A 13,380-nucleotide genomic window follows, 5' to 3' on the forward strand; every position below is an offset into this window, starting at 1 on the left:
CTCCCACATGCCTTTTGGTGAACACCAAACATGTTTGCTTATTTTTTTATGGCCACTCTTTCATAAAGCCCAGCTCTGTGGAGTGTACAGATTAAAGTGGTCCTACGGGCAGATACCCCAATCTCCACTGTGGAGCTTTGCAGCTCCTTCAGGGTTATCTTTGGTCTCTTTGTTGCCTCTCTGATTAATACCCTCTTTGCCTGGTCCGTGAGTTTTGGTGGGTGGCCCTCTCTTGGCAGGTTTGTTGTGGTGCCATATTCTTTCCATTTTTTAATAATGGATTTAATGGTGCTCCGTGGAATGTTCAAAGTTTCTGATCTTTTTTTGTAAACCAACCCTGATCTGTACTTCTCCCCAACTTTGTCCCTTTCCTGTTTGGAGAGCTCCTTGGGCTTCATAGTGCCGCTTGCTTGGTGGTGCACCTTGCTTAGTTTTGTTCCATACTCTGGGGCAGATTGCACACAGGTGGACTTTATTTAACTAATTATGTGACTTCTGAAGGTAATTGGTTGCACCAGATCTTATTTAGGGCCTTCATAGCAAAGGGGGTGAATACATATGCACGCGCCACTTTTCAGTTTTTTTGTTTTTTAGTCATTTTTTACATTTCACTTCACCAACTTGGACTATTTTGTGTATGTCCATTACATGAAATAAAATTAAAAAACCATTTAAATTACATGTTGCGATGCAACAAAAAACACCAAGGGGGGGTGAAATCTTTTGCAAGGCACTGTATTTTTAATGCACCTCATAGCTGGAACGACCTAGAAAATACATTACAATTGGATGCTCTGGTGTGGCTCTGACAATTTAAATATTGATTGGGGACCTGCTTACTGAGTAATGTAACTGTTTTTCTTAAATATGTGTGGTGTGCTGTAAGTTTAGTTTGCTTTACATTGTATTGTCATTTACATTTTAGTCATTTAGCAGACGCTCTTATCCAGAGCGACTTACAGTACTTTTTCGTACTGTTCCCTCTTAGGAGTCGAACACACAACTCTGGAGTTGCAAGCGCCTTGCTTTACCAACTGATTTAGATTGGATTTTATCTTCATAATTGCCTTATTAATACTGTATATATATATATATATATATATATATATTAACCTTTATTTAACTAGTCAATTCAGTTAAGAACAAATCATTGTTAACAATGACGGCCTACCCCAGCCAAACCCGGACGACGCTGGGCCAATTGTACCCGCCTATGGGACTCCCAATCACGGCCGGATGTGATACAGCCTGGATTCGAACCAGGGACTGGGATGCAGTGCCTTAGACCGCTGCACCTCTCGATATGCAGGGCTCCCTTATGAAAGAGACCCTGGTCTTAATTGTGACTCCCTGTTTTAAATAAAGGTCAAATGAAATGCATGGACTGCAGGTGGTCAACTTAGGTCTTGAACATCTTTATATAAACAGAACAAAGTGTTCCCCTTCCCAACTTCAGTCAGACTCATAACTACCTTTGAACATTTCGTTACCTCAGATATAAATACAAAATAATTGTTGGGCCATGTTCAGACACTCCCAACTGTGCACAGGCTATACAATTTCTAATGTTCTTGAGCTCAAAAAAGCTATGAATAAAACTGAGAATGTCCTGTGTAGAATGACATGTACTACATTACAATTATCAAAATAATTGTCACTGACTAGTTTGATTCATGTTTCCAAAGTGATTGATGGTTTACAAACATATTTACCTTATGAAGCCCATGCAGGAATTTAATCGACGCTGTCATGCAGCACTATGCCTTCAACCAACTGAGCAATCTAACAAACAGCCAGCTTTCAAATGACCAAAAGCACAAAGTATAAATGTCAAACTAGAGGCAATTACATGAAAAACAATGTTAAAATGGTCCAAATCAACCAACAGTCAATTACACTACATCTAAGTATGTGATTTAAAGGGTACCACATTCTTACATTCCAGTGCTGGGACTTTGCCATGATGCCTTTCATCCGCAGTTGGAAGTGATGTTCCAGGGTCCATCCTTGTAGCCAGAAATCATTGCTCCTTACTCTGTATCTTTCCTGTACTCTGTCACACCCTGCCTGTACCCCGAGTATTTCCTGCACCCTCCAATGGACAGGTGAAAGCAGAAACTCGAGTGTCAAAGTGTTGGATTACTTGCATGCTTGGTTGTTTTATTGCTCAATCTAATTTATGCTGATTAAATGTTTTAAACATATGCCTCATGGACACAGGCTTAAACTCACACACTTTTTGATAGACTTAAACAGCGGCAAAATATCAAGATATCAAAGCGTCACCAACAAAAACGTAAACAGTAGGCCAATAGCAAATGCAGCATATAAGGCGTTCATTTTTCACATGCAAATAGCACTTTTCAGTAGAGCTCAAAGCAGATCATTTCATGAGAGAAGCAACTCAAAGCAATGAGCCAAATCAGTGCTCCATGACTACAAAATCATAAACAGAGTAGGCTAATAAGTCCTTTGTAGTTATGATCAGGTAAAACAATTAGGCTAATCTATATGTCCAAGTCCTATTCTTGAAGATCAAGAGACATTTTAATTCATTAGAACGACTGGATATCTGACAGACTTGGGTTTTTAATGTAAAGATATAGCCTAATCCTATTGAAGTAGAAAGCAATGGGTTAGAAGAAGCGTACATAACCCATCAAGTAAAATGCAACATCCATTTATGTCCAGCTATGTAAACTCTAACTTTGATTTAGCCTGCAATAGATGTCATTCAATTGGTAATATTCATTTTGTCTACTTCTAATGCCTCTTAAGAGGAAAATCATCTAAAATGGATGGACCGTATCCTTGCAATGCTAGAGCGTGTGCTAGAGAAGAGGCCACAACAGTCTAGCCGTCAGTAACAAAAAGGGAATAGGAACAAAGTGGGCCATGTGAAGTGTGTGGGGATACTGGACACAATACTCACTTTCACTGCAGGACTAATCACCTCTTCTTTCTCTGTCATGCATCTGACCACGTACTCTCTCAGTGCAGGGGGGGGGGGGGGGAGTCCCCATCAGTGAGATATGTTGATTTGGAGTCCGTATATAACAGTGTTTGTGATGAAATTAAGATGGAGAAGAGCAGCATAATGCAGAACACACAGAGACTTCCCTATTATAATTTATTCTATACTAATGTGTTAATAGGAGGCAAAGTGGAAGTATGAGCTATGCTTGACAGTGGGTTGATGGCCTGTACCCTGAGCTCTAGTGTCTTACCTGAGCTATTGCATGGAGGAGTGTTGAAAAGCCCTTCATTGTGTCCCACAGAGGTGGTTTTGGTTGGTTGTGGTGGGTTGAAGACGAGTCCTTCAGGAGGATGTAAGCTGGAGACGGAGGCGTACGGCTGTAGTATCGCCGTGCCTACACTGGTGGTTGAGGGCCAGAGAGATGAACTCGTCTTCGGCAGTAATCTCCTAAAGCACTTACTTCATTAGCTGAAGACAAGTGGATACCAGTGCAAGATGGTTTTCACTCCTGAGAGTATCAGTGGTGAGGAGAGCTAGCTAATCAGCATGATGGCTAATGTGGAGAGATGGACAGGGCATGGGTGGCTTCCTGTTAACATGATCAACCATTCTCAGAAGGCAGTGATATTGAGACAAAATTCCACGCTATCCAATGTCCTATCCTGCATGGCTTTAGAGGACTATGATTGTTTGCGCGTGACTGATGATTCACCAACAGCTTTGCAGCGGCATGTGCAGAGAGCGACTGACATACTCACTGACCGTCAAGATGACTTGACTCTGACTGATGACGGTTCCAGCCGACTTGACGATACTGACGGACCCGAGAGTTCAATCAGTTTGGGTGTTTTACGTGACTTACCTTTGACTGATTTTGACGTTAACTCCTGTCAAGTGTCTCCTGCTGGTAAGGAGAAGCTTATCCAGCTCATAGCTGAGTACCAGTCCATCTTTTCCAGGCATAAGTTGGATTGTGGAAAAGCTGCTGGCTGTTTTCATTGCATCCGACTCAGTGATGAGAAACCCTTTTGGATGCCATACCGACTCTTTTCACCTAATCAGCATGAGATGCTCAAGCAAGCATTCAATGAGATGGAGGAATGTGAAATCATAAGGCAGTCAAGTAGTGAGTTTGCCTCACCCCTTGACCTTTCTGGAAGAAGTCTGGGGACCTGAGACTCTGTGTTGACTTTCCTGGGCTCAATGCTCGCACCTTCAAAGATGCTCATCCACTCCCTCAGCAGGTTGACACGCCGGCTGATTTAGGTAAAAATGCATTTTTTTTAACGGTGAACCTTACCTCTGTCTACTACAATGTGGAAATGCATAAGGATGATTGGAGATTCACAGCCTTTGCATCACCATTTGGATTGTATGAATACAACCGTATGCCACAGTGGTTATGTAACACTTCTGCAACATTCATGAGGATGATGCTAAACATCTTCCGGGATCAGTACTTTCCTAGCCTGCTGTGTTACCTTGATGATGTCTTGGTATATGTGGCCACTGAAGACCTGGTCTTTGAACGTCGTAAGGCTCACAACCTAAAGCTGGCCCCCAAAAAAGTGTAACTAGTTGCAAAGGTCTGTGATGTTCTTGGGGCATGTCATCAAGAAGGGTAAAGGGAAAAGGTAAAGGCCATTATAGGTATGATGGAAGCTGACCTGATGGAAGACGGAATTGACATCCCCTCTCAGAAGAAACTGAGGTCATGATGGTGGTGTATTACCAACAGTTCATTAAAGGCTGCGCAACCATTGCAAAGCCTCTATTTTGGTTGACAACTGGGCAAAAGGGGGATATACAGTGAGAACAATAGCCTTCACAAGCAATTCAGGCTGTGGCTGTGACGGAAGATGGAGTGTGTGTTTGTGTGATTGAAAAAGTGTGATGAGTTAAGTGAGTGAAAAAGGAAAATGCTTGCAAAAGCCAGAGCCCATGTGTGTCTGCGAGTAGGAGTTGTGACAGAGAGAGAGTTTTCAATTTGTGCAGATGTGGGATGTACATTTTAAATAAATGTATTGTCCTATCATGATGGAATGGTCCCCAACCCTATATCCTAGATACCCACCTGAGAGATCCACAAACTAAGGAGAAGTCCTTATCTGTTTTAAAGGCCTACTGCAAGTAGCCTATACACAGCCAAGACAGAAAGATAAACACGATCAGAGACCCACTAAAGCAGCACTGCCCCCTCAAGAGTCTGAGCCTGCCTCTGAGCCTGCCTGACAGGGTTGATAAAACAAAGCCGAAGCTCCCGGATGGATGAGCATAATATAGAAGGAATTTCTCAAAGCTGCTAATGAGAACCTTGACGACCTCGTACCTAGCCTGTGGGGATTCCGGTGGACCCATGGGGAGGGGGGTCACACTCGGACAATGAGACGGGACAAATTATTGTGACCCTAGTGGCACAAAATAATCGAGTGGTCTGGCTGCACAGAGGTGCTTGGGAAAATGGTCACAATGGGGGACCAGTGTGTGTGTGTGTTTCGGGGGATAGGGGTGTATCCGAGCTCCATCCGTTAAAACTAGACATTGGTTCATCAAATCTCCCCATTCTTGTCCAATTTGGAATGCGTTCTCAAACAGCTACAACTGTACACACATTCAGACGTCAAGTATTCTCTTGAGTTGGGCTCTGGGATGGAACAACTGTTGAACATCTGAGCTTGTGTTTGTTTGTGGGGAAAGGATGGGGAGAGTGCGTGTATGTATACAACACATGTTGCTATGGGGAAATGATGTTAGGGTCAGTATAGGTTGAATCACAATAATTGCTTGCCAAAAATGTGATTTTAGTTGTGCCAGTCCTGGTTATAGGTAACAATCCTTTGTAGGAAGTGCCTAAATCATTAGACATATTATTAGTTAATTGTGGAAATAAATTAAGATATGCAAGATTTTTCGGAAGTCGGAAGTTTACATACACATAGGTTGGAGTCCTTCAAACTTGTTTTAAAACATGTTTTTCAACCACTCCACAAATTTCTTGTTAAATAACAAACTATATTCTTGGAAAGTCGGTTAGGACATCTACTTTGTGCATGATACAAGTAATTTTTTCAACAATTGTTTACAGACAGATTATTTCACTTATAATTCACTGTATCACAGTTCCAGTGGGTTATACATTTACATACACTGAGTTGACTGTGCCTTTAAACATCTTGGACAATTCCAGAAAATGATGTCATGGCTTTAGAAGCTTCTGATATTTATATAATTTGACTCAATTGGAGGTGTAGCTGTGGATTGTACTTCAAGGCCTACCTTCACACTCAGTGCCTCTTTGCTTGACATCATGGGAAAATCAAAAGAAATCACCCACGACCTCAGAATTGATTTTTGCAGACCTCCACAAGTCTGGTTCAGCAATTTCCAAATGCCTGAAGGTACCACGTTCATCTGTACAAACAATAGTACGCTAGTATAAACACCATGGGACCACGCAGCCGTCATACAGCTCAGGAAGGAGTGTTCGGTCTCCTAGAGATGAACATACTTTTTTAAAAGTGCAAATCAATCCCAGAACAACAGCAAAGGACCTTGTGAAGATGCTGGAGGAAACAGGTACGAAACGAGTCCCATATCGACATAACCTGAAAGGCTGCTCAGCAAGGAAGAAGCAACTGCTCCAAAACCGCCATAAAAAAGCCAGACTACGGTTTGCAACTACGCATGAGGACAAATATTGTACTTTTTGGAGAAATGTCCTCTGGTCTGATGAAACAAAAATAGATTGGTTTGGCAATAATGACCATCGTTATGTTTGGAGGAAAAAGGGGAGGCTTGCAAGCTGAAGATCACCATCCCAACCGTGAAGCATGGGGGTGGCAGCATCATTTTGAGGGGGTGCTTTGCTGCAGGAGGGACTGGTGCACTTCACAAAATAGATGGCATCGTATGCATTTATTTCAAATGAACACAAAATAACAAACTTCAAACGACGTAAATTGAAACAGTTCTGTATGGTAAAAACACAGACACAGAAAACAACTACCCACATCCCATAGTGGAAAACAGGCTGCCTAAGTATGGTTCTCAATCAGAGACAACGATTGCCAGCTGCCTCTGGTTGGGAATCATACCAGGCCAAACACATAGAAATAGAAAACATAGAACACAAAACATAGAATGCCAACCCCAACTCACACCCTGACCAAACTAAAACAGAGACATAAAAAAGGAACTAAGGTCAGGACGTGACACTCCCCAAAATCTTTTACCCAAGTTAAACAATTTAGAGGCAATGCTACCAAATATTAATTGAGTGTATGTAAACTTCTGACCCACTGGGAATGTGATGAAAGAAATAAAAGCTGAAAGAAATCATTCTCTTTACTATTATTCTGACATTTCACATACTTAAAATAAAGGGGTTATCCTAACTGACCTAAGACAGGGAATCTTTACTAGGATTAAATGTCAGGTATTGTGAAAACTGAGTTTAAATGTATTTTGCTAAGGTGTATGTTAACTTCCGACTTTAACTGTAGTATAAAGTGAATTGATTGAGTGCTCTATGATAATAAAGGCTGGTCAAAGAATCACCCTCAGATGATTCGTTGAGAGCCCCGAGACAAAAGTACAATGGTTGTTTATAGTCAAGATACACCCCTTTCAACCTACATGACAAACAACAGATGTATAGAATGCGTCACAAGGTTAGGATTTGTATGAAAGATATTTGTAATTCACAGCAGACAGTATCTGCTGTAAAAACAGTTATCTTTGTGTAGATTTTAGAATAAGGCAGTAACATAACAAAATGTGGAAAAAGTCAAGAGTCTGAATACTTTCCGAATGCACAATATATAGAAGTCACTACATATCTGCACTATTAATGCTGTTCTACCCATTAAACCAATATCAAATAAATAAAGTAAAGTCACCCAATTATGCACAGTCAAGGTATCCCGCACACAGGCCTGAGTTCTTTGCCATGAAATGGGCTATCTGCGACAACTTCCATCATTGGATACGGGGCCAGCAGTTCACCATATGGATGGATAATAATTCAATGACATACATCCTGACAAAAGCAAAGCTTGATGCTTGTGAGCAGAGATTGGTGGCCAAGCTGGCACGGTACAAGTTTGATATCAAGTATATCCCTGGTCCCAAAAATGTCATTGCAGATGCACTGAGCAGAGAGCCCTTTGTACAACCCAGTGCACACCACCCCCTGACGAGGGTTCAGTACGAGACATGAATAACCGAAGCTAACGCTGTGCCCACAGACTGAGTGCAAGATTTGTTTCGCTGGTCCACTCATTCCTTTGACAAAGCCTCTAACACCAATGAGGTAGTCATCGGGGTGGCAGGGTAGCCTAGTGGTTAGAGCAATGGACTAGTAACTGGAAGGTTGCAAGTTCAAACCCCTAAGCTGACAAGGTACAAATCTGTTGTTCTGCCCCTGAACAGGCAGTTAACCCACTGTTCCTAGGCCATCATTGAAAATTAGAATTTGTTCTTAACTGACTTGCCTAGTTAAATAAAGTTTTTATTTTTATTTTTATAAATAACTGCCAGTCTGCTGTTGACACCCCACCAGACCCACTGGTTCCAGGTCATCTATAAGTCTTTGCTAGGTAAAGCTCCTCCCTATCTCAGCTTACTGGTCACCATAACAACACCCACCCATAGCACGCGCTCCAGCAGGTATATCTCACTGGTCAGGAGATATTGCGTCAAGAGCAAGACTCCTGATTCAGAGGCCAGAGCTCCATTGAAGAGCATAATCACAACTGAGCCTCTCAAACTAGTATGCATTTACCTTTGGTCTGCCTAAGATTTCACAAACAAGTCCCTGGATGTGCTCATTATTACTGACCACTTTACCATGTTGGCTCATGCCTTTTTGAGTCCGAACCAGTCTGCTAAATCTGTGGCTGTGTCTACGGGTTGCCTCGCCGTATACACTCAGATCAGGGAGCCAACTTTAAGAGCACTCTATTCGCCGAGCTCTTGAGCGTTGCAGGCATCCAGAAGTCCCACACAATGGGTCCTGTTAAACGAGGAATAGAATCCGGGCCCTGCCGGTGAGAGCAAAGCACAGATGGCTTCAGGCGCTGAAGTCTCTCACATTTGCATACAACTGTACAATCCATGAGACCGATGTTCGGGGAAAATGCAAAGACTGCCTGTCGATATAGTCTTTAGCTCCTTCCTAGAGAACCCCGGAGTTTGTCAACTATGACCATTATGTTCGGTCCTTGAGGAGAGATCTGAAGGAGGCCATGGATAAGGCACTGGCATCTGCAGTGAAGCAGTTAAACAGGCATGCTGACCTATACGACAGAAGAGTCAGAGGAGCACCAGTGGAGATTGGTGATCAAGTGTTGCTGGCCAACAAGGGGGAGCGTGGAAAGCAGAAGATCGCTGACCGCTGGGAGAATACCATATTCCTTGTCACTGGAATGAATGCTGACAGTCACACCTTTAAGATTCAGAAAAGCTCCGCTGGCCAGGAGAAAACGGTACATCGCAAACTGATAATGCCAGTCAACTTCCTCCCTCTTCCCCATGCTGCCTCCAATAATGGAACCGATGTCTGGATTAAAAGGACATATATGATGGCCTGTTGCCCTCAGCTGCCATTGATGCTGCAGTGGATGATGATGATGATATTGATGCTGAGTACAGAACAAAAGTGTGGGTGTCAGAGCTTCCCTCTGAAGGAACAGATGACATGAGCCTGGAGGATGATGTGCGATGCTTGGATGCTCAGAACATTCCACCTCTTTGATTCTGTTCAAGCTGTATCACAGCCTGAGGGATTGCCTCAATCAGAGAGTCCTCATGACTGCCCAATAACTTAAGTGTAGTGACTGAGCACACTGACCAGTCTCCATACTGACCTACCAAACTCTGACCATTCCTTACCTGACCAGCTACACACGCACCTTCTACACCAAAGCACATGTCACTGTCACCCCATGTGTAGTTGAAGGTTTTCTGGGTCGTATTAGGTCAAGGGCAGGGAGACTACTTAAACCGGTGTCGAGACATAATGAGATTATGAATCAGTAGAGAGTTAGAGATTGAAAGGTTTAAATCCATCTATGTGGGGGTATCTCTTTAATGAGTATTTTGTTGTCTTAAAGGCTTCTATGTGAATACAGAGGTTCAAAATGTATTTACATATTTTCTTCTTTTTTAAAAAACATTATTATGGACATGGTTAGATTTCACAGGACGAGAATGAGATGAGGATATGAGGAAGTTTCTAATTGTGGTTATTTTTATTTGAGGTCTTTTCAAGTCACTTAGTGTGCCTAACTTCTGACAGCCATGTTTACCTATAAGGGCGAAGGGGACTGTTCAACATCTTTTCACTCCAATGCTTGTGGACAATAGTCTGACGATGGGAATATTTAGCGACTGTTTGAAAGCAGGGTCTTCATCCTCAATACACATCTCTGCCTTTTTCCTCTTCTAAGTGGTCCCAAACGTGTTTTAATATTCTGCATAATGTTGTACATACAGTATGTTGAGTGTTCCTGTACCTGGTGTGTTTGCATAGCACAGTCGTGTATTTTCATTTTAGTTTGCAAGTAGAATTCAGCAGGGGGAGTAACAGAGTTATTATTGGTTATTCCCCTTGCCACACTATTGTTCGTTTTGTCTTGCCTTCACCTACTCAACATGGAATCTTACTGGCTGGTTTGTTTTGCTTGCTTGCTTACAAGGGGTGGTGTTCGGGTTAGAAGCTCCAAACCAGTGGTAAGTTAATGGTTGCAAAGCACGATACATTAAAATAATGTATATAAAATGTTATAAGAATGTGTTTGTAAACATTGCTGGAATATTGTACATAAGTCATGGCATTTTCTTTGTGAATATTTGTGGTGTATTTTGTCTTATATATATTCAGCTAGTGCTATTTGGTTATTCACTGTGGTGGCTGTATTGCAAGACGTGCTATTCATGCTGTTTCCTATCAGGTATATTGTCCATTGTAATTTTCATGTATTTCTGCTGTGGTAAACTTTTATTATACATGCTGTTTCCCTATCAGATAATAATTAATTGACTGGTGCTACATGCTGGAGTCCTTGGCGATTGTTCACAACACTGAACCATCAAACAGGAAAAGCGTCAATACAGGGCTAAGATTGAATCATACTACACCGGCTACGATGCTCGTCGGATGTGGCAGGGCTTGCACACTATTACAGACTACAAAGGGAAGCACACCTGCGAGCTACCCATTGACGCAAGCCTACCAGACGAGCTAAATCACATCTTTGCTCACTTCGAGGCAAGCAACACTGAGGAATGCATGAGAGCATCAGCTGTTCCGGATGACTGTATGATCACGCTCTCTGTAGCCGACGTGAGTAAGACGTTTAAACAGGTCAACATCCACAAGGCTGCGGGGCCAGACGGAGTACCAGGACGTGTGCTCCAGGCATGTGCTGACCAATTGGCAGGTGTCTTCACTGACATTTTCAACATGTCCCTGATTGAGTCTGTAATACCAACATAATTCAAGCAGACCACCATAGTCCCTGTGTCCAAGAACACAAAGGCAACCTGCCTAAATGACTACAGACCCGTAGCACTCATGTTCGTAGCCATGAAGTGCTTTGAAAGGCTGGTAATGGCTCACATCAACACCATTATCCCAGAAACTCTAGACCCACTCCAATTTGCATACCGCCAAAACAGATCCACAGATGATGCAATCTCTATTGCACTCCACACTGCCCAATCCCACCTGGACAAAAGGAACACCTATGTGAGAATGCTATTCATTGACTGCAGCTCAGTGTTCAACACCATAGTACCCTCAAAGCTCATCACTAAGCTAAGGAACCTGGGACTAAACACCTCCCTCTTCAACTGGATCCTGGACTTAGTTAGCAACACATCTGCCACATTGATCCTCATCACTGGAGCTCCCCAGGGGTGCGTGCTCAGTCCCCTCCTGTACTCCCTGTTCACCCACGACTGCATGGCCAGGCACGACTCCAACACCATCATTAAGTTTGCAGACGACACAACAATGATAGGCCTGATCACCGACAACAATGAGACAGCCTATAGGAAGGAGGTTAGAGACCTGGCCGGGTGCTGCCAGAATAACAACCTATCCCTCAATGTAACCAAGACTAAGGAGATGATTGTGGACAACAGGAAAAGGAGCACCGAGCACGCCCCCAATCTCATCGACGGGGCTGTAGTGGAGCAGGTTGAGAGCTTCAAGTTCCTTGCTGTCCACATCAACAACAAACCAGAATGGTCCAAACACACCAAGACAGTCGTGAAGAGGGCACGACAAAGCCTATTCCCCCTCAGGAAACTAAAAAGATTTGGCATGGGTCCTGAGATCCTCAAAAGGTTCTACAGCTGCAACATCGAGAGCATCCTGACCGGTTGCATAACTGCCTGGTACGGCAATTGCTCGGCCTCTGACCGCAATGCACTTCAGAGGGTAGTGCGTACCGCCCAGTACATCACTGGGGCAAAGCTGCCTGCCATCCAGGACCTCTACACCAGGCGGTGTCAGAGGAAGGCCCGAAAAATTGTCAAAGATCCCAGCCACCCCAGTCATAGACTGTTCTCTCTACTACTGCATGGCAAGCGGTACCAGAGTGCCAAATCTAGGACAAAAGGCTTCTCAACAGTTTTTTATCCCCAAGCCATAAGACTCCTGAACAGGTAACCAAATGGTTACCCAGACTATTTGCATTGTGTGCCCCCCCAACCCCTCTTTTACGCTGCTACTCTCTGTTTGTCATATATGTATAATCACTTTAACTATACATTCATGTACATACTACCTCAATTGGCCCGACCAACCAGTGCTTCCGCACACTGGCTAACCAGGCTATCTGCATTTTGTCCCACCACCCGCCAACCCATCTTTTTACGCTACTGCTACTCTCTGTAAATCATATATGCATAGTCACTTTAACCATACATACAGTACATGTACATACTACCTCAATAAGCCTGACTAACCGGTGTCTGTATATAGCCTTGCTACTGTTATTTTCAAATGTCTTTTTACTGTTGTTTTATTTCTTTACTTACCTACACACACACACACCTACCTTTTTTTCCTGCACTGTTGGTTAGAGCATTTCACTGTAAGGTCTACTACACCTGTTGTATTCGGCGCACGTGACAAATAAACTTTGATTTGATTTGTTACACATAGAAAAGCGATACCTACAGCCCTTACATAACCGTGGACTGCAATTGAGCTTGCTAACCATCTATGCACACAAACCATCGTGACCTTATAGGGATGCCCTGTGTTGAGGTTCAGCTTCCTGTGGCAACAGGAATTCATCCTCAACATGGTTCCTTCTCCCTGCAGTTACAGAAAAACACTGTGTTCCATCCTCTGTACAACGGTACATTCTTAACAAAAAGACTTGAAACTT

Source organism: Oncorhynchus kisutch, linkage group LG6, assembly GCF_002021735.2.
Source record: "Oncorhynchus kisutch isolate 150728-3 linkage group LG6, Okis_V2, whole genome shotgun sequence".
In the NCBI taxonomy this organism is placed as follows: domain Eukaryota; kingdom Metazoa; phylum Chordata; class Actinopteri; order Salmoniformes; family Salmonidae; genus Oncorhynchus; species Oncorhynchus kisutch.